At 38.8% G+C, this 24,087-nt stretch overlaps 1 pseudogene; it reads right to left on the bottom strand.

Annotated features, from left to right (window-relative positions):
* Positions 1-12,698: 12,698 nt before the first annotated feature.
* Positions 12,699-12,817, bottom strand: LOC122540061 (U6 spliceosomal RNA; annotated as a pseudogene).
* Positions 12,818-24,087: the final 11,270 nt, after the last annotated feature.

The following is a 24,087-nucleotide window of genomic DNA, read 5'->3' as shown; positions in this document are numbered from 1 at the left end:
CGCATGTTTAGTTGCTCCATCTGCTTTGACTTTTAATTCAGAATCAATTGAGTGTAGTTGACTCTCAACAGCCCTCTGGGATGGGCAGTAAATGCTGGCCTAGCCAGTGATGCCCTCATCTCATGAATGAATAAACAGAAAAAAAGATGACATCAAATGTGTCAATGCAGAGAAGGTGAATATTTACATGGAATTGAGCGAGCTCAATGTCGTAGTGATCCAATTACATTGGTGCAAGGTGTCAGAATTACAGAATATATTCACTGGAGTGGCAGTATCTTGTCAACACTGTATGACATTTTTGACTGTCAGATACATAAATTAAATCGGTCTCAGTCACAGGGTGCTTATTTGCATCATGAAGATAGTCAAAGCTTAAAATCAAAAATCTTTGTTTCACATTGACAGAGTATCAATATGATTGATGTCACAGTTTATACTGACAGGCTATTCCATTGTGAGGACTGTGCTTGATTCAACCAGTTTAAAAGCAATAGGCAGCACCAAAAAAAGGAGGTAGCTTCATGAAAAGGGATGCAGATGTGATTACTGCCACACAGACTCTTCCGGTGATGTCATTCATTTTTTTTTTCTGGCCCTATTTAAAAGTATTATGCTCCAATTATTTACAGCTGTGATAATACATGCTGGCCCTTATTTGGTCCATTTAAAATTTGCAATTATCTTTTCAGAAATTCAGCCTTATTATAATGGCCATCTCCCATTCTTTTCTTCTTTAGTCATTGACTGTTGCACAGGCCCTACCCAATTTCAATGAAATCCTCCAATGAGAAATGTTGTCAAATTTCTGCACTACAATCATTTATAATTCTTACGTTTGTGGATGCAACTGATTAAATTTAACAGGTATCAAGCCATTGTAATATCAAAACGTTATGATCCATTTCTAATGCAACATTAAATGTTACAAATATTTTTAATTTACTTTGGGTAGTTGAAGGCAAAGCTTGGATTCTGATGCCAGTGGGGACTGGCATTTAGGAACAGTATATAAAGCACTAATCAGATACTTTTCCTTTGTTTCATACAGCTCAATATAGAATTCAGGTGTAATCTCTGCACATCACCAGTAAATACAGTAATAGACACTGCTAAACACGAGCCACACACTGTCAGAAATAATTTCAAATATTAAACTTGGATTTGGATTCAATGAACTCTGTGTAGTTTTAAAAATCAACGTAATCAAATTTACATTTCCATAAAGAACAAGTCAATACTTAAAATAAGGTTTAAAAATTAACACAAATCAAATGCAGTCCATATAGTTATGCTAGTTCAAATTGAGGGACTTTATTTTTTTCTAATTGAAAGGTTAAGCCTAACAGGTGGCTGAAAATGAAATCTCAAAAGAATGAGAAAGTCCTGAAGCTGATCTGTCAGAAACATTTCATTATTCACATGTAAGAGGTGAGTTTCTGACCAGTAGTAATGGCCACATTAGACTACAACAACCATGAGAGTGCAAAATCATTCTGCCTTTTGGAAGGCAACAAAGCCTCATTAATAAATAGAAATGACCCATTGTGCAATTTCCTGTTGTTTCGGCCAGGATCATGTTGTGCAGTCTTGCCCATCTGGAGTGGGTGTGAAGGGAAACTTCATATATGATGATAGTCTTAAAGGGAAAGAGCAAAAGATCATTAAGGTTTTTATTCTTTGGTGCAACTTCCAATTTTTAAAATAAAAAATTGTGCTAGTTTCCTAAATAATTTTTTAGGTTTGGTATTAAGAACACATGGGGAATATTCATTTGGAAACAAACAACTGAATTTGTTTTCAAGATAATTGGTAAGTTGACCAAAATTGTCAAGAGATCAGAAAAATTGGAAAATGTGAAAAGGAGAAGTAATTCAAAAAAGGAAACTAGAAATAAGGCTTCCAGCCACTATTGGTGAGCTCAGAAAGAAAGACCAATTCTAACCAGATGGCTACATACATGGACCAACCAAAACATTAAGGCACAATTAACTAAATGCTGTTGATGGCCACAAAGCATTCTGCAGAAGGTATAAACATTGTGAAAATCTACATTTAATTTTTTTCTTATTTAAAAATTAGAAGTATTCGCATGTGAAAATAAAAAAAGTGTCCATCACACTTTATAGATTTTTTCTAATCAATCTATTCAGAGATGCTATTACACATTGCTGGAGCAGGAGGACTTGAACCCAGGCTTCCTGGTTCAAAGATAGGGGTGCACCCTGCAAGCCACCCATCACACTTCACACATAGACTCCAATAATTACTTTGTCCCTTTTGGGGTAGACAGATACTTCTACCCAGTTTTCCAATCTGTGCGAAACTAATCACTCTCTAACTGGCTTCTGAATGTGCCTATGAACAATTAAGCTTGAAACGATTCTTGGATATCTCTATTAGCAATTAGACCATGTTGCCTTAGAAGGGCAAAGGTCTATCATAGCAACAACGTAATATTGTGCATTACATAATAAAACATTTGCATGCAGAATGACACACCTTCCATTATCAACACAATAACATGTTTTTTTATTAGCAATTGGAAGCTCCAACGTGGTGATCTTGCAGAATTGACACTGTTGCACGTGGTATTAAAGGGTTAATACTTGAGTAAGTGCAGTCAGTACTATAATGAAAGCAAGAGGATTTGGTGAGAGGATAAAATAGGATTTCATGGAAATGTTGTACAAGGGTCTGAAAGGATTAATAATGAGGAGAACATTAAGCATAGCCCAATATGATGATACTGGAATAAGAGCATTGTGCATCTAGCGAGAACACATCGAGTGCAATGGTTTAAGAAGGCAGCTTCCAGCCATTATCTTCACAAAGGCAAACAACCAGGCACCAGCTCCCATGTCCTTGGAGTGACTTTTTAAAAAAAAATATGGATTTGCAGGCGGAAGCACAGCTTTGGTTGCCCAAGGAGTAAGTCCTGTCATTTGAGTCTTCATCATAGACATTTTTACCAAGATTACCTTATTACTGTAGCAGAAACATTGCTAAAAGGAGGAAAAATATCAAGTTTATTTGTCTTTCATTCAGTAAGACTTAGACAAAAGAAAGAAACTTGAGATAAAGGACATTAATTTATGCATTATGAGAAGTGGGTATTCATTGGTTGGGCTTTTGTTGGCATGGAATAGCAAAAACAGTTAAATGTCAATTTAAATTCTCAGATCAGGTAGCTGGATGTTGGTACAAAGTGGCAGTGCTCTGACCAATCAGAATCCCCCTGCCTGGTCTAAACTGTAAGACTGACAGTTAAGTGTTCTTAAAACATCTCCATGCATACAATCACCCAACCAATCTGCACTCTCTTCTCATGGCATATAAATTGGTGCCCCTTTTTTCAAGTCTGTTTCTTGCACCTTAGTTGTGATGCTTGTAAGATGAAAAGTTTTGACTTCTGGTCGCTTCTCATCAATGTTTCAGTTCTGTATAGTCAAGTAATTATTTGTTATAACTTATATATATTTGCTGCAACTATGCAATAAACTACATACTGAGGCTCAAGAAGTGAACAATCCTGGTCTAACATGGACATTTATTTGGGAGACTCTGTTCCATCTGTGAATGGTGGCAAAACTTCCATTACAGTTGTAAATAGTGGTTAGGGTTAAGGTGAGGCCTCTTCATAACAAGAAGACAGGAGGACTGCTATTACTGCAAAATAAAAACCATTAAAGAAGATAAAATGCTTAACCATGTTAAAAATCCATAGTTTCAGAAATAGTATTGCCAGGAAGATATAATTACAGAGATGGGCCAAATGGAATAGAAATATTAGACATTCCAATCAAAACAACCCTTAAAAATAGTTTAATTTCTAAGTTGGATACTAAATCAGAAGCTGAACAAATAAATATTCTACACAATAGAGAGTGAAGCAGATAATGTAATAGCTCTCTGAGGGGCAAAAGAAATGATAAATCAAGGAGGTACTGAAAGTCTTTGACAATTACTTCAACCTGGGAACTAATGTAATTCTTGAAAACATGATTTAATAAAAGAATAGAGTAATTGATGGATCCCTAAATGATTTAATTAATGATCTCCACAGACTAATGGAGAGATGCAAGTCTGGTGACTTGGAGTCAGAATTAATTAGAGACAGAATTGTTGTAGGCAATCCTGATAAGTTTTTGTCAGATTCAGTTCAAAAGGACATCTAATTCTAGAGAAAGCCAATCAGTTGGTAAATGAAGCAGAAGTCTAGAAGCAACACATATCTATCCTGCAGGCAGAGGATCACATTTGGCACAAAAGAGACCTTTGGAATCTGTTCAGTTCTTAAGGCATCAGACTATAAAAGATATACATGATAAGCTCAGGTCGTAGACAGGACAGACATAGAAAGTCCTTGTCATTGCTGTGGAACAAAGCAGCCTCACAACCATGAACAGCATGCAACCATGAAGACCAATTGCTTTTTGAATAAAACAATAGATCAATCTCAGAAAATATGCTGAAGCAGGATACAGCCACAGAAAACTGAGAGACCAAAGAACTACCCACACAAGGAGATAAATAACAAATAATGAGATGGAGCAGTTTTCAGAAGACAAAATAATTGTTGCTTTACTCGAACTTGGTGACACAAACCAAACATTTTGGCAAGCTAACATTTATAACAATGAGCGTCTGACAAATTTCATGTTTAAATGCAGGAATACATGTCAGATAGTGAGCGAACATTGACTAAACACATTACATCTGACAGAAGTTCAACTACATAGGTATGATAAGAAGCTATTCTGAAAGTTCTAAACAACAGAAGATTTTGGTGGGCTCCATAAGCTTCTGGCCAAGCTTAAATAAATAGAAGAATCTTTCAAGTTTAATTACATTGGAATAAGAAATTTATTTCATGTTATCAATAAAACAGAAAGCTGTGACTTATTAGTTTGGTCAAAATGTTTATTATTACTATCAACATTGAAGAGAATTCAGATTCTCAAAAAACATTGAGAAGAAAGTAAAACAAAGACTTAACAACAGAACAGTATGTCCACTTGAGCCAATGAACAAACTGCAACTGAACTAGAATGCAACAAGTAACAAATCATAAGCACACATTAGATGTTGAGATGATGAGGAAGAAACAAGTTCAAGTAGGATATCTAATCTCTCTATCTTTCAAAGAAGAATCCTCTCTAACTGTGCCAAATGTAGTGTTTATCAAGCCAGAAGAAATCTTCAGAAAACACAATTGTGTAAGTGAACAAGTTGACTTCACCAATAATTCATTAATTGAGGGCCAACAAGAAAGACCAAATTAATCATCAAGATGAGATAAAGGGTGCCTATTGCAGTACAGATCTACAAGTGGATTAAGAACAGAAATCCATGGATACAACCTGAAGATGTGGTGCACATAACTCCATTGAAGATACCTTAAGAAGAGACAAGCAATATCAAATAATTCTAGATATTGCAAAGAAATATGTGCCAGCTCTAGCAAGGATGATATCCTCTGTCAAAGCAAGAGACTAAAAGACCTCCTTTCCAGAATAGAACCTCAAATTTCAAACTGTCAGGAGACAATCCAAAATAACTACTACCTATCCAACAAGATGTCGATCTTCCAAATCTGAAAAGCACACCTTTGGGGAAAATCATGAAACTGCCTGACTGTTTGAATTTGCAAAGTCAAAAACCTGGGTGAAGTTGGGTAATGGTCAATGTGATTACATAAACAAGTGTATGGCAATCATAATAATCAGCAAAAGCTTGGAAGATGTTGCATGTCGGTCTGGAAAAGTTAGTATTAGGTCGGTGCAGTAAGTAACACCTTGTATGATGATGTCAGGGAAGATCGTAGGAAACTCTCAACCTCCTTACAGTACTTGAAGTAATGTAGTAATTATTGCTATAATCTAAATGTTTGCAGAGTTACAATAAACTATATTTTATTTTATTTATAATACTCTTCGCATTAAACCAGCAGGTGGCTACTCTCACACGTTTAGATCACAGAAGTCACTAAAAAACCGAAACACTTAGAACATATGAATGTCAGTACAGACAGCAGACACCATGAGCTGATGGGTAAATGGACAACAGGGTAGCTGTGTGAGTCTATGCAAACTTATGGCTTCAGCATTAAGTGGAGGATGATCCAAAGAGTAATCTTTAACCAGATGTTCAAGCCTGGCTGTAATATAGCTCTCACATAACTATTTACACATGCAACAGTTGCTAAAATATAATTACATTTATTTTTTAAAAATTTATGTCAGGTTAAATTTGAGAACGTAGCACGTAGTGATTTGAACTGTGAGTCAGGTGCACTGATCACCATGCCTTTAATCTCAGTATGATGTTTTGTGATGCATCAGGAGAGCACTTTCATAATTTACTCAGAGAGTGGAAGATGGAGCAACTGAGAGTGAGTTCCCAATCTTAGTTGCAGCAAAAGTAGGAAGCATGGATTTAAAGACGTCCCTTGTGGAGGGAAGCAAATTCACTCCAAACCACATTTAACCTTAGGAGGTAGTTCAGCAGACAGGCAGTAGGTTGCTTGTCTGAGAAATGATGCATGTTGTCAAAAGAGGTGAGGTGAGAATATTTTATTCATAGGATCCAAGGAGTGTGGAATAAACCAACATAATTTTCAGAATTAAAACTCAGCAGAGTATCCATAACATCACTGGGACTTAGAGTTTTGTGGTGTATCTGCAGCACTCACGCAATGTGTTAAGTGTGGAGAAACAGCAATTGCATCCAGACTATCAGAAACATTCAACAAAAAAGGTGGAAATGTGCAGCGTTTGTCTTAGCCCATTTATCTAGTGAAAACCAGTTGGATTTAGACAATGCTCTTAAATAAACACTTTAATACCCTATAAAACTTACTTTTCACTGACATCTGCATCCTACTGTTATTTTTAGCCACCTGCTGTCCAGCCCTGGATAGTAGCTTTTATGAATGAACTGTTTCTTTCCTTCTCTGCAAAACTTGGGAAGCTCACAGGGGTAGGTGCACTAAGGATTGTGGTGTCTTCTACACATCCTCCCTCGGCACCAATTTTGATGGAAAAATATGCTGCCTTAAAGAGTCAGGGAAGAGAAAAATGCAGTCTAAGTGCATGAGGGTAGGCTGAACTGAAAAACTGGGTCTGCTTTGGACAAAATTTATGACACCTACGGGACAGATAAATCATCCATTTCCACCCATCCCATCACAGTCGATAGGATACATTCATGAAGCACAACATTAAATAACCTACCTTTCTATATTCTGTTCATTTCATGGTTTTTTTTTAATGGTTGCTGTCAGAGATTTTGCTAAATTTTATGTTTCCTGGCTGTGCAGTTGAATGTTTGGCTCCAATATTACTTTACAAACTAAACAGTTAACTCTTCAAACTGAATAGCTGTTACATCCAGTTGGGAATTCTTATGTTGGAAAAGATGTTCAAGTAAACATGTTTTTTGATTTTGATTCTCTCTTTTTGATTCACTGTGAATTCTTCAAGAATCACAAGTAACAGTTTCTACCCCTTGATGCCTTATAAAGTGAAGGCTGTGCTTAATGTGCAAACAAGTAGGGTTTTTTTTAAATGCTGGTGGGCCATACACATTCAGAGAATAGTAAACTAATAAAATATTGCAAGTCATATTGTGAATCTGTAAAAACAAAGGGTGGGAGATGTACACAATTATTCAGTGGAGTTGAGGAGGCTAAGGGTGATTTACTCTAAGTTTTCAAGATGGATTAGAGACATGGTTTCCAGTGGAATCTGGAAACAGAAAATGCAATCAAAAATATTAAAGGCAAACCTTAAACGAACAAAATTAGAATATACAAAATAGGTAGTTCTATTTTGGAAACATAAAGAGGAATTGATGCCAGGTCTATTGTTAATCTTAAATCTGAGATTGGATGTTGTTATTTAATAGGAATAGGGGACAAAGTTGGATATAGAGTTAAGCTGCAGATCAGCCATGATTTTATTAAATGGCAAAATAGTCTTGATGGGCTAAGTGCCCTACTTCCAAGGCTATGTTCCAAATTGTGAGCTGTTGGAATGAAATGTAAACTGTGCCACTCAATTAGTACAGTTATAAATTATACAAGGAAAGCCTAAATGGTTTCTGAAAGTCATCCAATCTACAGGAGTAAACCATAAACTTAAAATGTAACAATTGGTCTCCTTCATTACAAAAGTAATACAAAAGAAAATTGGTCATCCAAACTATAAATACAGCATACATATGTATACAATTGCAAATGACTTTCATTAAAGATGTAATATAAAAATTAGCTGATTGTCTTATGGTAGGCTGCAGTCCAAAGTGCAGTTATAATGTATAACTTGGAAAATGCAGAGTATTGACAACCAATAACCTATGTGAATGGTCAGACTTGGTATTAATCAAACAGTTCCAAATGTTTTGACATTCAATGACATCACCATCACTGAATTCCCCACTATCAACATCCCAGGGTTACCACTGACCAGAAACTGAATGGGATTTGTCAAAAAAATACAGTGGTTACAAAGTGTCAGAAACTGAGAATCTTGCAGCGAGTGACTCCCAAATCCTGTCCACCAAGGCACAAGTCAGGAGTATGATGGTATACTCCCCAGTTGCCTGGATGGTTGCAGCTTCAACAACACTCAATAAGCTTGACATCATCCAGGTCAAAGCAGCCCACTAGATTGTTACCACAGCCACAAACATTCACTCGCTTCACCAGTAACACCCAATAGCAGTTGTCTGTACCATTTGCAAGCTGCACTGTAGAAATTCTCCAACCTTCCAAATCCACAATCACTTCCAACCAGAAGAACAAGGGGCAGCAGATACATGGGAACTTCAAGTTCCCCTCCAAGCCACTCATCATCCTGACTTGGAAATAGATAGCAGTTCCTTTAGTGTCACTGAGTCACAATCTTGGAACTCCCTCCCCAGTGGCACTGTGGGTCAACCTACAGCACATAAACTGCAACGATTCAATAAGGCAGCTCACCACCACCTTCTCAAGGGGAACTATGGATGGGCAATAAATGCTGGTCAGGAATGAATAAAAAAAATTCTAATTATTGATTACCACACTCTAGTGGGTCTTATTGGTTTTTGTTTCTTCCTTGGTCCGACATGCTCAACGGTCTACTTTTCTTTGAAACATACAACTAATAACCTCACCTCACCAGTGCAAGATGGGTGTAAAAAGGGAAAGGGACAGGGCAACATGAATAATGAATGAAAATGTCTGGCTCAAATTGAAGTTTCCATCTGACATAATTGCTACCACCAACATATATATGAATGAGGGGCCTAACATCGATTAAGGATCCTTCCCAACGATTGGGACTAATAAAGGTTGTGAAAATAGCCTCTGGAAAGGTAAGTCAATTTAAAAAATAAAGTTCTGTAGTTAGGTGGAACCAAAGAGGTGCACCTTTGTGATTCTTTCAATGCTGCAGTCCGTCCTTTATTTGTAGGACACCACACAGGAATCAGGTCATCAGAAACTGATACTGTTCAGCAAGATGCCTCTTCCTGAAGGAAACCCCTGAGGACCAATTTCCTGTGATCGTCTGGCCTCCGTAGGTCATTGACCCAGTAGAATGTGGGGTCAGAGATGGGAGCACAAAATACCATCGGGGCCAGTTAAAGATGTCAGTGACCATAGATTTTCCAATTCGCCTCCAAGTACCCCACAGGAGATAGGGACAAATTACTGCAGATGCTGGAATCTATACTGGAAACAACAAATGCTGGAGATCACAGTGGATCAGCCAGCATCCATGGAGAGAAATCAAGCTAAAGTTTCAAGTCGTGATGACTTTTCATCAGAGCTGAAATGTTGGTGGTTGTGGAATGGACCGAGTCATCCCTCCTTCCCGTGGCACATTCCCATGCATCTGCAGAAGGTGCAACACCTGCCACATCACCTCCCCTCCACTCACCATCCAAGGACCTAAACAGTCTTTCCAGGTGAAACAGCTTTTCACCTGCACCTCCTCCAATCTTGTGTATTGTATTTGCTGCACCCAATGTGGTCTACAATACATTGAAGAAACCAAATGCAGACTGGGTGATTGTTGTGCAGAATACCTCCAGTCTGTGTGCAAGCAAGAACCCATCCTTCCTATAAATGAACATTTTAACACATTGTCTTCTCGCATGCCCACACATCTGTCCTCAGCATGTTGCAATGCTCCAACGAATCACAGCGCAAGCTGGAGGAACAACATCTCACCTTCAGACTCGGCACTTAATATTGAGTTCAACACCTTTAAATTATGAACCATTTCTTCCCTTTTAGCTTGTTATCATGTCCTTTCTCCCCTCTCCCCAATCCCAGGGGACTGTCTGTCCTTTTAAGTCTGGTTGGAGATACACCATTGTTCAGTCATTCCCACATTCCAATCACCTAATCTGAATTGTCAACATCTTTTCACCACCAGCACCCTATACCCAGTGCCCGGCTGCCTCCGCTCTTACCCCCACCAAACTATAGCTGCCCCCCCACACTTCACTTAAGCTCTGATGAGGAATTATCTAGACTCGAAACGTTAGCTGGGTCTCTCTTTCTGCATGCTATGATGTGGAGGAGCCAGTGTTGGACTGGAGTGGATGAAGTTAAAAATCAAGATTAGAGTGGTGTTGGAAAAACACAGCAGGTCAGGCAGCATCGGAGGAGGAGGGAAATTGATGTTTCGGGCAAAAGCCCTTCATCAGCCCTTCCTGATGAAGAGCTTTTGCCCGAAACGTCGATTTTCCTGCTCCTCAGATGCTGCCTGACTTGCTGTATTTTTCCAGCATCACTCTAATCTTGACTCTAATCGCCAGCATCTGCAGTACCCATTTCCTCCACAGAGTTAAAAATCACACAACATCAGGTGATTGTCCAACAGGTTTATTTGGAAGCACTAGCTTTCAGAGCGCCACTCTTTCAGGTCCTATTCCACAACTACCTGAAGAAGGAGTGGCGTTCCAAAAGCTAGTGCTTCCAAATAAAATTAGTAGAATCATATTCCTTAGGATTCTTCAAAAGGCAGTTGGGCATGTATGTACTTGAAGAGGACTAATTTATAGTGTTAGACTATAACCTGGTGTGTGATTTTTAACTCTGTGGCTGCTGTCTGACCCACAGTGATCTCAAGCATTTGTTGTTTTCACCTCACGGAGGTTACGGACAGTACAGCTGCCTCGAGATGGTGTCCTTGGAGCATCTGGGTAAGTGCTGAGTAAGTGCTCCAGGCAGGTTTCACGGCCCTTAGCAACTACCACAGGCTGAAAGGGTTCCCCTATCCAGCACCATCTTAAGAACACTATCAGAAGCAATTCAAACACAAGACTGATTATCACCTTTTTGGGGGCAACTAGAGTTGTGTATAAATATGTGACCAGGCTTGAATTACCCACATCCTGAGAAAAAATGCAATTTTGTAAAAAAAAAAGCCTAATGCTTTGCCCCAATAATCGATCTTAAAGATGAAGTGATTAATGTAAAGTACTCCCCTCATCTAAGTTGTACAGGAAAAATGTTTTTTGTTAAGTAAAATACTACACCTCACAGGAGATCTTTAAAAATTGATCTTGTTTGCACAAGAAATTGGAGTCTCATTAATTCTAAAATTTTACAGCACAGAAAGGGCCATTTAGATTTCATGTGCTCACTTTTCGAAAGAGACCTTCTATTTAGTTTAGTCAGTTTTTCCCCATCAGTCTATAAATTAGTCCTCTTCAAGTACATGCACAACTGCCTTTTAAAGAATCCTAAGGAATATGATTCTACCAATTTTTCAGATATTGTCTTCCAGATCTCAGCAACATTCTGCCTGCAAATACTTCTCCTCCATCCTCTTCCTAGTTATTTCATTAATTATTTTAAAGCTAGGATTTGTGTCACCGAACCACTCATCACAGGACATAGTTTCTTTCTGCTGATCTGATCAAAATCCATTGTAAATTGGTTTGCTGTTAGAGCATCCTTTACTATGGGTTGCATAATGGCTAGCACTGTTGCCTCACAGCACAAGGGTCCCAGGTTCAATTCCAGCTTTGGGTACTGTCTGTGTGGAGTTTGCACATTCTCCCCGTGTCTGTGCAAGTTTACTCCCACAATCCAGAGATGTGCAAGTTAGGTAGATTAGCCATGCTAGATTGCCTGTAGTGTCCAGGGATATGCAGGCTACATGGATTAGCCATGGGAATTGCAGGAATGTGATAAGGAGGTGGTATGCTGTTCAGAGGGTTGATGTGGGACTTAACGGACTGAACGCCCTGCTTTCGTACTGTAGGAATTCTATGATTTACCTTTGCTGCTTTAACAATCCTCAATCTCTCCTTGCAATGAAAAATATTCTCTAGGTGAACTTGAAGTCCATCTTAAAATGTGGTGTCTAGAATTGGAAACAAACCCCAGATGAGGCCTAACCAGTGATTTAAAGATTGAACATGACTTACTTGTTTTTTGCATTCATTGTCCCTTTTTACAAATCTACACATTTCATACACTTTGTTAACCATCCCAGCCACACCACAGTTTGAGTAGTTGTCTCGATACATTGTTTTAAATAAACTTGTTTGGGTGAGACTTGAACTCAGACCTTCTGATCCAGAGGTAGGGACAGTATAAAAAATGTATTCAAACATTCTATGACAGCTATCTGGGGCAGAAGGACTTTGAACCTGAACTGTCTAGCCCGGCAGTACTGTACCACAAGAGCCCTTGAAAAATGGAAAACTTCACAGATTTGTGTGTCATCCTTATATATGAGCTATGCTGATTTGCTCAGTCTTGTTCCAATATTAGTGTATATGTGTGTGTGTGTGCTGCTGGAACAAGCACCAAAATGTTTTAGAATCCAAACTGTTTCGACATGCTATCTCACACACCTGTGACTCTAATATCTTGATGCAGGACCTGAACCTGAGCTTTCTGGTTCATAGGTAGAGACATTATCACTGTGTCAGAAGATGTTCACTATTTTATAAAGCAATCTGTTTTGTTAAGTTATGACACACCTGTGGCAAGTAGGACTTGAACTCAGAAACAAGGACTCTACCAATGCACCATAAAACCCCCTTCCTTTGTTTCTTTATAGATTTTATGACAACCTTCAGGGCAGGTTAAACTTGACTCTGGATTTTTCATGTTAAGTTTCACATGCTGCTGGAGTAGGACTTGAACCCATGTTCTCTGGAGCTGGTAGTTAATTGGCTAATCCATTGACTTAATCACAACACTGCCACCCCACAGAAGCTTGTACGGAATGGTAGTGTCCCTACCTCTGAGCCAGGAGATCCCTGTTGATTACCTACCTACTATGTGTGTCGTAACACTTCTAATCAAGTTGTTTAAAATAACTACATATATACTGCCAAGAGCCCCATATACATACTCAGATACTTTTCATTAACCCATTCAGACACATCACAACACACATGCCTGGGGAAAATGGGGCTTGAATCCAGGCCTTCCGGGGCACTATGACTGCACCACAATAGCCCTACATATGTACACACAGACATTTTCAAATCAATCTGCTCAGGGATCTTATGACACTCCTCTTGAGAAGGTGGGACATAACCCGAGGCTCCTGGCTCTGCACTACAAGAGCACAAAATATGTACTCACACAAAACCCTAATTAATCTGCTCCATTTCTATAATTAAACAAATTTACATGTATTTAACATCTTGCTTTCTGCCAAAGAAGAAGCATGTGAACAGGAGAAAGTTAATAAAAACTGTTCAAACACTTCCATTTTAAAGGTAAGAGTTATATAAAGGAATGTTTATAAAGGATTAGAAGATTCCAAAATTATTATTGATTTATAACTGGTGGCTTTGTACTATTCTAACAGAAATCAAAAATTGGGTGAAATTTCTGAAAACAATAGCGTTTTCCTAATGTTACCTATAAGGACCTAACTGAGCATAAAAAGTGAGTGGTAGACTATCAGCTTACAAGTTGTATATGTGAGTTATAGTGGAGCAGAAGTTTACACAGCAGTATCCATTGCAGTGCTCTACGCAGGTGCCTTTTTGAGAGTGTCTGTAATCCTTTGTTTCCTCTTGCTGCAGCTCAGTCACACACAAGTCCATATTGTTTCAATTTGCCTGTGAAGGGAGGCCTTATACCAGGCTCAAGCCATCATCCAAGTTCAAACAGCTGGATATCTGGGAATCCCCCGGGAACATATCTTGGAACAGATAGTGGAAACTAAACAATGTGGGAAAGGTTGGCAATAGCCACGACGTATTGAGTCAACTACACCCCTTCTTTCTTTCTCTTGAGATAAACCAGGTCTTTCTTATTATGGCGGGGGATTACAGTGCTGTCAAATGGATCAGTTTTTCCATTTTACAATCTGTGACAGTATTCTAAATGTGCCTAGACTTGATATCATGTGCCAACATTGTTTGGACAAAGGCAATAATGTGAAGAAGTAGAAGGTTCACTTCTAATTGTGTTAGTTCAAGAAGTATTCAAACAACTGCCTCTTCACAGCTCAAACTAAGGATATAGAGAATCTGGATATGTTGAGCAGTGGATTGAGGTTCCCCATTACTCTGTCCAGCCAGTTACGATCATGCACAGCTACTGCTGAGAGATCGTCCCCTTGTTTCCTGTGGTTAATTCATACTTCTTCACTAAATGCCAAATGTTGTGCAACTTTTATCTGAATCTATTTTTGAGAGCATGTGTCCACCACATGGTGAACAATGGGAGGACTAGAAAATTCTCTATGTTTCCACTGCGTCTGCAGTGACTGGATGGACACTGCCTGGTTTCTGTTCAGAAATTAGGAGACAGTGAAAGAGACAGAAACAGACAGAGGGTCTTATCAATAAATAAAGTCCTCAGCAACAGATGAGATACAACATTGGACGAAGCAGTAGGTGCTTATACAATACATAGTACAGCATAAAAACAGGCCCTTCAGCCCACCAAGCTATTCTCAAATAATTTATATATTCCACAGCATAAGAAATATGGGTCAACTAGTCACCGTGGAGAGGTGAGAATTCAATATACACATTGGTCTGTATTTTTATAGAAATCATTCATAGATCATCCAAAATGGTGGTGAGACTCGAATCCATATGTTCCATCTCCATTTCTAACAGATTTCATTTTCTCCAGTAAGGGAGGTGTATTATCCACATATACAAGAATCCCTAACTCAGCTGGCCCTTTCAAATTTAGTGCTGACTGTAAATTTTTATAGTAGCCGTAAAAGCTCATGAAGGGGGGGGGGGGGGGGGGGGGGGGGGGGGGGAGGGGGGTGGTAGACATGTCAAGCTGTGAGGTCATTTAAATCCTGACCTATTTAATTTTTTGTCAAAGCTAGGCTGTTTCAATATGTGGTAAAACAGCTTAAGCTATGAAATTATCCATAGCTATTTAAACGTTTAAAAGGTTGATTTTGTCAATTATGTTCTAGTAGTTACAGTAGCTGTTCGATAATATTCCTTGTAGGGCAACATTACATCATTATTAATAATTGAGTGATTACAACTGTCATTATCCTGGTAAGGTCTCCTAAGTTCACAGTTTCACTGGTGGCTAAAAGAGTTATTCAATGTTCCCCATCCCCACCCCATGTCCTCAGTATAAATACCACCTTCTGCTGGCTCAATCAGTTCTGAAGAACTGGACTCGAAACATTGATCCTGCTTTCTTTCCACAAATGATGTCAGACCCGTTGAGTTTCTCCAGCTTTTTATGCTTTTGTTTCTATTAAAGGAGTAATTGTCTCTGAAATGGGGCTATGAATACAAGTTTGTTCCTTCAGTGCACTAGGTAATATCCCTACCTCTGAGCAGCAGGCCTGGGTTCATGTTCCACCTGTCCCAGAGGTGACATGCATTGACATTAAGTTGACATGGTACTATGAGGGACCATATATAAGTTGAGTGGGTTGCCATAAATTGGTATTGGTGAAGTGTGAGGAAATGCAAAGGGTGCGGGGTAGAGGGATCAATGAAACAACTGGGACAAAGTCCCAGACAACTACGGTGGGGCATTTTCAATAGCATCAGGGACAGCAGGTCCAACTCCATCTCATACATACATACCACCCTCCTCTCCTCCAGAATGAATGTGGCATCATTAAGGCATGTTCCTCCTGAAGCAAACACAGGAAGCTCAGAGATTTCTCAATTCTTGTAACCTGACACATGCAGGAAGATTCAGGCCATGGAATCAAATAGAACAGAAGGTCGTCAGCACACAGTGTCCATATCTATACACATTCATTTTTACATCACAATCATCCATCATCAAACATAACTATTGTGGGACTAATTAAAAATCACACAACACCAGGTTACAGTCCAACGTCTCCAAATATTGTGGGACTATGCAGTACCGGTAGCCTTCTGCATCTTCATATTGAAAATGCCAAACGATTTCAAATCCATGTACTTCTGAAGAAAGAGACAATCTGTGAAAAGTTTTCATCATGCATTACCAGGACAGATGCAAGAACATTAAATCTCCAAGGGGATTAACAAGTTATATCGCATGAGAAAACAGGTGCTGATTGTTTGACAATACTCAACCAATCTGTGCTTACAAGACTTAGTATATAGTGTCTAAAATAAGCTGCAATTGGACAACATTTGCTGTTCAAGCAAAAGTGTGTTAGGTATTACACTAACAACCAAGTGATTATCTGATGGGCTTGAAATGTCGGGCTCATTTACACTTACTAGAGACTTCATATATTGATACATGGATATCTGTCTCCTGCAGGAGAAAGGAACATGTCCAGGCATTGTCATTTTTGAATTAAACAAAAGTTTGTTGGACAATTGACTGATGCATTCTCCATTGCAACAACTTTTTCAGTGATACTTAAGTTTTGCATTACCAAGCAACTATCAATATCATACTGGTTTTTACTTGGAAAGTAAGAAGAAGAGGATAACTGGGAAGAGTTGTTTTATCAGAACAAGCAAACAGGGTTGGTAAGTCTAATTGGTACATACGTGGGTTAGTCAGGATGCAAACTTAATATTCCTCATTATATCACAAAAACACAAATAGTGCTTCTGCTTTACTATTTTCTCTCACTTTTATATCTACAAACATTTAAAGGTCTTCTCAAAAAAAATCAATTTTACTGGGGTAACTAAAATTGTGAACAATATGCGAAGAAAAATTGGTTTTTACCCAAAGCAAGGAAATAGTCGCACTATTTTCCCTAGTCCCAGGCAAAGATAGAATTAGAAAAAGCTTTGCCTGCTTATTGACAGGTACGAGTCAGGCTGTGGCAATTGCCAATAAAATTTGAGCCAAGTTGTTCGGCTTGGTGCTGGCTAATTTCTGGAAGGTGTTCTTAACCAGGCATCAGACTTTCATTACCATATTCACGTTATAGGATGGCCAACTGGGATGCGAGAAAATTGTCTGAGGTCAAACTGCTGTCAGGTGGTTTTATAAGGAAATTGGGGAGGGTGGGTGGTGATGGTCAAGCATACTTGGTCCTTTTAATCCTGTTGTCCAGTTGGAGCAAAATAAAGTGGAACAAGGATTAGTTTCTCCCTCTATGGATATAATTTCCATTGAGCAGAAGAAATCTTGTTCAGTCCAAAGATGTGTGGATTAGGTGAATTGGCCATGCTAAATTACCCATAGTGTCCAGGGATGTGCAGGCTAGGTGGGTTAGCCATGGGAAATGCAGTATTACAGGAATAGGGTAGGAGGGTGGGTCAGGGTGGGATGCTCTTCAGAGGGTCAATATGGACTTGATGGGTCGATGGCTTGCTTCTACACTGTAGAGATTCTATCTTTCTAATGCAGGTAAAGAGCTGTTTTTAGTATCACTGGGGTAATGCTTACTCGTGATTCATGGTAAACATTTACCAGATGCAGGGTAGAGGGGAATATGACCAAACAGCCACTAAATATTGTAGTTATGACTGGGAATTGCCCTGGCCAGGTTCCTAAATGATGTCAAAATCGAATCCTGTGGCTTACTTTTGCTAAGATGTTTTCATTTTTGTCTCATTGTTTTATTGGGTTTCCTTAAGGTTGATTGATGATGTATGAATTTTATACCTAACCCTACAGAGCAAACCATGGAGTGCTTAATGTCTTACTGTATATCATAATCAGCTTATAATGATCAAATTTTAAAACACCAAACCATTTCCTATACATGTTGTAAGCCAGAAAATCTTGCCTTTGAAAGGAAGAGGCAGCTTAATATCATAAATTTTGCAAGAAACCTATTTTTCACAAGTGCAACCCAATGACTATGCCTGCAATCTATCATACAATGTGTGGGTGGGTGCGCCAGGAAGAGTCTTTGCTTTTTCAAATTTAAGTTACAGTAGCAATCCTTTCCAGGTGATGAATGTGTTTACTTAGTTTGATTCAGGTAAATTTAATTCTACAAACTATTATTGAGCATTTCAAGAACAAACAATTATGTTTGGTATGTTTCAAAACATTTTCTGAAATAGTTTTAAACTTTCAAGATTAAGAGGAGTGGAAACTCAAACAATATTTTACAACAACAACCTTTGCAAATTAAAACTATTAAGAGAAATACAATGCAGATTGTCCACAAATGAACCATTGTATGTGGTTTGAAGCCACAGAGCAGAGGTTTGTTAAGCCTGATTCCTGACCTACACTGAGAGAACTGAGTTTAGCCAAAGCAGTTGGAACAACATTAATTTTGCTCAACATTTCCAAATTAGGACATCAAAATATATTGTCAGGGTTCCCGCTTCTGAAAACTAGCCAGTGAGCCCCTGCTAGAAAATGCATTTTACTACAATCACTGTGCCTCAAAAATACTTTATTGGTTAGTCTTTTAGTGATATCATAAGGGTCTGACAGGCACAAAATAAAACTAAGTTTTTTTTTCATGTATGTGAATGTAGGAGGAGGGAGGATTTAGCTCGACTATGAGGCCCTCCTGAGTTTAATAGCCACCAACTCCTATTGTCTAATCCCAGAACTAAAGCAAGACCACTTGAATGGTCTCTGGACACCCGTGGATTTATATCTCGGGGGAAAAAAAAACATTTGAAAAATAAGGCTAAGTGACATATTGCTACGCCCAAGATAAACTTTGAGATATAACCTTAACACTGCCCACAGAGGATCCTACATATTACCTGAATGGATCTCTACATGGCCACAAGTATCCTTCAGGAACCATGACACAGAGAGGTGACCAATATCAGATGGCACCAAAATCACAAACATGGGAAAACATATCCTCGAATCCCACCATGGCAAATAGTAAAATTTGAATCAAATGAAAAATCCAGAATTAAAAGTTAGCCTGATGGAGTCTGAATTTGCGTTCAGAAGTAGGGCTATCTTAAGGCAGTTGTACAAAGTCTTGGTGAGATCGTACCTGGAGTATTATGTACAGTTTTGGTCTTCCTACTCACAAAAAAAATATAGCTGTCATATAGAGAGTGCAGTGAGGGTTCACTAGGGGATGGCAGGATTGTCAGCTGAAGAAAGATTTGTCTGATTGGCCTACATTCATTAGAGAAAGATGAGAAGGGATATGAAATTCTAACAGAGTGAACAGACTAGGTGCAGGTGAAACTTTTCATTGATTTGAGAGTTCTAGAACCAAGGTGTCAATGACTTAGGACTAAAAATGAGGGAAAAAATTCTTCACTCAAAGGGTAGTGAACCTGTAGAAGTTTCTATCATAGAAGGTTGTAAAGGCCAAGTCACTGAATATATTCAAGAGATAGATAAATTTATAGATTTTAAAGGCATCAAGGGATATGGAGAGCAAGTGTAAATATGGCATTGAGATAGAGGATCAGGCATGATCTTGTTACAGGCTCAAAGGGCTAAATCACCTAGTCCTATCTCCTAGTTTCTAAGTTTCACTATCGTCATGTCTTAACTTAGATTTTCCTTTGCTGCACCTGAGACAGTGTTAATTTGAAACAAACTGTCTACCACTCAAACACAATCTTAATCAATTCAACCATCATATAAACCTTGACCAATTCAACCTTCCATCTGTATTTCTCTAAAGCTTAAAGAACCAGCATTTTGAGGCTATTTTAGCAACCATGATGCTTTAATCAGAGAGAGAATCAGGTGTGTCTTCTATACAGCTTTTCCAAAGCTGTTATAATCCACAAGTACGTGAAAAGACCAAAGCAGAACATAGAATTCTTATTACTGTATAATCAAAAACAAATTCAACAGCTTTGGGTGAAGAAAGGAGAAAACTTTATTTCAAAAGAAAACAAATAGATTAAAAATAATACTGAAATGCCTATTCCAGAATCCCCACTTTAACCAATATGAACATTAATGCCATATAAAGTAATGTTATGAAAGCAAATTTGGTCATATATGGTAAGAGCCTTTTTGAAATAATGCAGCAAGAGGAGATGAGAAAGCAGTAGACAAGTGTTCAATGGCTTCATGTTGAACTCCTTTTGTCATTATTTTAAATGAAGTATTAGCCCATTTAAAACAATCAATTTAATTATACTATTAAAATGGAGAAGATGGGAATGCCATAGAAAGTTGTTAGGCACTAGTGTGTAATACAGTCAACATTTCTATGCTTATACAGTTACAGCAACTGGCAGAGGGTGAGGAAAGTGAGCATTATTCTGCATCAATAATGTTGTTGTGGAGCAAAATTGTATTAATAAAGAACAGAGGAATGCCATATGGAGCTGTTAAGCATTTATCCCATCTTACAGCCAACAGTAATTTTTAGCCTTAAATTATTAACTGACCATCTTTGAGCAGATGGAAAATGAAAATTAAACTGCTTTAATACAGTTTTGTTGTGAAAACAATTAAGAGGAACTTTACTTCAATGTTTAATAGCTATTTTAGTACCATAATGTAAGTTTATAAAACGGGTATTACTACTTGACAGAAAGAATCCTACTGCCGTGTCCAAGTTGATGTCTGTAGCCAGAGGGTTTCTTTCAAAAAGCAGAAAGTGCTGGCTGCTACAAGTATTTCTTTTCAGATATTTATTTTTCTTCTCTTTGCTTCATCCAAGCTCTACACTATCTCCACAGAGAGAGCAGCCTGGGAATCTGCTTCAAGACCTTGGCCTACACTGGTCCCTTGAGAGCAACAAAGGAACACTTCCCCTCCAGCAGTCAATGCTAATGGATAGCATCAAGATCTTCACTTATTTATCCAGTGTGGCTGAGATTATGAACCTCACTGAGATCATGTGGGGAATTTGCCCTCCTAAGGTAGGTAACCTGGATTGTCTGTTCAACTCCCATTCCAGGTCACGATGCCCCCAAAATAGGGCCTGGGTTACACATTGAGAATTAATCACTGAATCCTTCCAACCCCTGCCAATAGCAGGAGGTAAAGAATGGGAGAGATTCCTGGTCAGGCAGGAAAGAGTGTTGAAGCCTCCACTATCACTACCCATGTCTCCACATTACAGCATGCAAGCGAAAATGCACATCGCCACAGCAATTAGGACTCCTGAGTGACTGTGAAACATCATCGCAATCCCATCTGCATCACTGCACAGCCAAAATTGAAAACCAATTTCAAAGGAAGACATCTTGGGATTCACTATGGTATAAAACTACAGCTGAGATTGGGAGTTGCAATGTGTTTAGAATCCATCTTGCTCTGCCAGCTGACTCTTCATGAGAAACCTCTACTCCTACAAACTGATGAAATATGTTAGTTTTGGAAGCTTTTTAGACATTGGCAGGATGTGGATAAGGCATCTATGACAAGGGCATATTTCTCACTAAGGTAAAGCTAGTGAAGCATGAAGGAAAATATTGAGATTTTATCTTGTGGTCCATGCAGTTAAAGGTAAGCTATTATTTTGTTCCACATATGAATTTGCAAACTCAAACCCACAAGTTGCAGAAATCTCATCATAGCGGCTTGAGAAGTTGAATTCAGGATGAAATTAGAAAGGAGGCATTGGTAAAATGTGACCACAAGCTTTTTGGATTTCAGTGAAAGTCCAACTGTTTCATTAAAGCCCTCCAGGGAGTGAGGCCTGCTATCCTTATGAGACTCAGCCTCCAGTGCCACACCACTGTGGTTGACTCTTACCTGTCACATTGAAGTGCTCTTGGAAACCACTCAGAAGTACAAGGTCCTTCAAGGATATGACTAGAACCTTCTCACAGCACCTCTGGATGAACAATAACCTCTGGCCCTGCCAGTGGTGCTGACATTCCAAACAAAACTGGTGAACTATGTGCTTAAATTAATGCTTACACTGTTCACAGACCAAAAAGACAAAGTGAAATTAACAGAAAATGTTAATATCAGACTGGGTGACATTGTTTGTTGCATGGCTTTATGAAATTTACCTGAATCAAACTGCCATATGGGATATGTTCATCGCCACTATGCAACACAACGTCAGTCATTCAAGCTGTTCCCCATTCAATTAAATCATGACAGATCTGCAACCTAGCTCCATATACCCAACTTTTCCCCTAACCATAGGCAATAGATACTGTAGCCAAAGTTATTAATCTCAGATTTAAAATTAACAGCTGGTCTAGCAACAATTGTCATTTGCAGAATAGAGTTCCAAACCACTGCCATCCTTTGCATTAAGATATATTTCATAGAACATAGACCATAACAGCACAGTATAAGCCCTTCAGCCATCAATATTGCGCTGATCTCTGAAACCAATCTGAAGCCCATCTAATCGACACTATTCCATTATCATTCAATGAACATTTAAATGCTCTTAATGTTGACAAGTCTACTATTGTTGCACAGTGCGGTCCACGTCCCTACTACACACTGAGTAAAGAAACTACCTTTGACATCTATCACCTTTCATTTTAAAGCTATATCCCCTCATGCTAACCATTGCCATCTGCGGAAAAAGGCTCTCACTGTCCACCCTATCTAATACTCTGATTATCTGATATGTCTCAATTAAGTCACCTCTTAACCTTCTTTTCTCTTTTGAAAACAGCGTCAAGTCCCTCAGTCTGTCCTTGTAAGACCTTCCCTCCACACCAGGCAACATCCTAGTGATCTCCTCTGAACCCTTTCCAAAGCTTCCACATCCTGCCTATAATGTGATGACCAGAATTATATACAATACTTCAAGTGCGGCCGCACCAGAGTGCTGTACAGCTGCAGCATGACCTCATGATTCCAAAAGTCAATCTCTCTACCAATAAAAGCTAACACACCATATGCCTTCTTAACAACTCTACCAACCTAGGTGGCAACTTTCAAGGATCTATGCACCTGGACACCGAGATCTCTCCGCTCATCTACGCTACCAAGTATCTTACCATTAGCCCAGTACTCTGCATTCCTCACACTCTGAATCACCTCACACTTTTCTGCATCAAAGTCCATTTGCCACCTCTCAGTCCAGCTCAGCAGTTTATCTATGTCCCTCTATAACCTGCAACATCCTTCATCACTATCCACAACCCTACTGACTTTAGTGTCATCGGCAAATTTACTAACCCATCCTTCTATGCCCTCATCCAGTTCATGTATTTCCTAATTTCACCCCTGAGAAGTCTGACTCTATATTTTGGACTCAACATTCCTAGTCATGGATTTAACAATATGTGACAATAGTTCTTGTCTGTTTACTCTGCCTGCTGTACTAAGTAACCAGACACTGTGCTAATCTTCATCATTTGCAATGTCCTCTGGCACATTCATGCTTTTGCCAGTCTCACTCGCCAATCAATGTTGTTATGATCCTTTTGTAAACTATTCTGAAACCAATGGAAGAAAGCACCGGAAGAGGACATTGTCACACCATACACCTTGAAAATTACAGGCCACACTTTGAGACTTCTATGTTGTGAAGCATGAGCTATTGTGCTTCCAACCTGAGCAAAGGATCACAGGCAATCTTCTCTCCTGCCTGAACTATGATTTGGCATAACCATCAAAGTGCCAGTTGCCACTATGCCATATGTCATGAGATAATAAATCAAAATATTCATAAACAAGAGGACAGAATTTTCAGTATATTAAAAATAAAATGAATGAAAAATTGTCACCTGGTCCCTTGATGTTTCATTAAGGGTTTTTCCTTCAATTCAAAATTGCACAGGAGATCATTTACTAAAGGCTGAAAGGCCAGTTCCGTTCCACAAAGG

This window comes from Chiloscyllium plagiosum, unplaced genomic scaffold (genome assembly GCF_037043375.1).
Source record: "Chiloscyllium plagiosum isolate Xiang-an unplaced genomic scaffold, Cpla_swu_hap1 HiC_scaffold_32, whole genome shotgun sequence".
Classification (NCBI taxonomy): Eukaryota; Metazoa; Chordata; class Chondrichthyes; order Orectolobiformes; family Hemiscylliidae; genus Chiloscyllium; species Chiloscyllium plagiosum.
This window is presented reverse-complemented; position numbering and strand designations above follow the sequence as displayed.